General features: G+C 37.5%; 1 protein-coding gene across 1 annotated transcript in view; it reads right to left on the bottom strand.

Annotated features, from left to right (window-relative positions):
- LOC122242614 (uncharacterized) overlaps positions 1-2139 on the bottom strand; it is a 448283-nt gene extending 446144 nt beyond the window's left edge. Inside the window, exon 1 of the mRNA XM_086537781.1 lies at positions 1996-2139. The gene's annotated coding sequence lies outside the window, so the exon portion shown is untranslated. The remainder of the gene's footprint in view (positions 1-1995) is intronic.
- Positions 2140-2251: the final 112 nt, after the last annotated feature.

The following is a 2251-nucleotide window of genomic DNA, read 5'->3' on the forward strand; positions in this document are numbered from 1 at the left end:
GACACAAAGCGGAAGAGAGATGAAGGGAAGCCGCCATGTCAAGGAAATGAATGACAAGCCCGAGGGGGAAGGGAGAGAGTGTCACGCTGGAACTTTCAAATCATAGTAATAACACAGCCGTGACCATTCTTTCAATAACGAGGCTCATAACACACACATCCATGCACGCGTGCAGGCATATACGGTATACAAATATCCACGCACGCATGCACGTACAAACAAACACAAACACACACACATAAACACACACACACACACACACACACACACACAACACTCATGCACTAACACTAAATGCAGACACGTACATACTAACATACACAAAAACTAGACAGCGGCTCTCTCTTTTCTCCAGCATCTAGGATGCCAAGCGGCATGGGATCCCGAGTCAAGTGAAAGGACACGACACCTGACCCTTACCCCCCCTACCCCTCTCAGTCATGGGGGTAGTTTCATTAGTATATTTCATTGTTTGATACATGAGTGAAGTATGATAATTTAGGTTATGTTAATTTTTAACATTCGTAATTAAATGAAAATTACACAATAGTCATTATTCAAAGTATAATTGGGTCTTTTTGATGCGCCCTATTGCACTGCAACGACTGAATACCATGCATTGATGCAAAGAGCCGTATCCAACAATGAATTCTACTCGGAAGGAGGTTAAATGCGTGTTATCTAAAATAGGCCTACATCAATCGATTTTTTGCAAGATAAGTAAATTAGCCTGTTAAAATGGGACATTGGCGTGGTTGATGGTTAATGGAGGATGGTAATAAGAGCTGAAATCAACGCCATTGGAACATATATTGGATTGATAGTTTAGTGATGTAAACATTTTATAAAGCAACACATGGTAACTAACTGCATTGTTACTTCCCTATACATAGATGTATCTAATAATTATTCTTGAAATACACACACACATGCACACACACACTCACACACACACACACACACACACACACACACACACACACACACACACACACACATATATATATATATATATATATATATATATATATATATATATATATATACTTTTTATAGTAATTAAACGTGGCATACTACACAAATACCTCCATACATATGTACATAAACACACACACACAAACACGCATTCATGAAATAATATATATCATTCATCACAAACAATGTGTGTGTGTGTGTATGTGTGTGTGTGTGTGTGTGTGTGTGTGTGTGTGTGTGTGTGTGTGCGTGTATGTGTGTGTGTGAGTATGTATGTGTGTATATGTATATATATAAATGTATATATTTATATATATGTGTGTGTGTGTGTGTGTGTGTGTGTGTGTGTGTGTGTGTGTGTGTGTGTGTGTGTGTGTGTGTGTGTGTGTGTGTGCGTGTGCTTGAATATGTGTGTGTGAATGTGTCTCTGTGTGTGTGAATGTGTGTCTGTGTGTATGTGGATGTATGGGTGTGTGTGTGTGCGTGTATTTGTGTGTGTGTGGGTGTAAAGAGTGAGTCGTGCATTCTAGAATTGTCAAGAATACAACATTAAATTATAAAAGGCAGAATAAATATTTTATGAAAATAATAAAACCGATACCCGTAGTATTTTCTAATCCTTTTTCTACTTTTAAAAATATAAATGGTAATGTTGACCTTATGATCAGTTTAAATGCTACTTAAAATATCACATGAGCTGATCAAGAATGTTTGATACATAGTTCATATAAAAAGGATATATATTTACCATTTATTTCATTGGCCTCTCGGTGCGCTATATTTCTAAAATTCCAAATGGCAATCGGAGATATTCATGTCTTCAGTAAATTAATATTATCCATCACAAACAACGAAAAATCTCAACGCATACACTCCATCTCCACATATGTAAAAGAGAAAAAATAAGTCTTCTTACAGGCACGTCAGGGAAACAGCATCCACGACCCAGAGGTAAACAAACACACTTTCAGAATTTAAACCTTATTTTGCGTACGAATCGTGCGTTGAATCACAACTCACCACTATTTTCTAGATCCAGCAGACCTTCGTGTTTTTTAATTCACGACACAAATAGAGGAATACCGTTTTGAACACCTGTTTAGCTACAAAATTCATTATAATAATCCCGAAATGAAGTTTCCACGAGATGTAACCATGGATACTGCGCATGCGTACACATTTGAAAGCTTCCCGCCATGATGCCGCTGCGTTCGAATTGCTGGAGAGTTATTCTGTACCTACTTTTCCACCGATTATGACATGGTAAAGATTGTGT

This window comes from Penaeus japonicus, unplaced genomic scaffold (genome assembly GCF_977035675.1).
Source record: "Penaeus japonicus unplaced genomic scaffold, GWHDUDI00000001_assembly GWHDUDI00000006, whole genome shotgun sequence".
Taxonomy (NCBI): domain Eukaryota; kingdom Metazoa; phylum Arthropoda; class Malacostraca; order Decapoda; family Penaeidae; genus Penaeus; species Penaeus japonicus.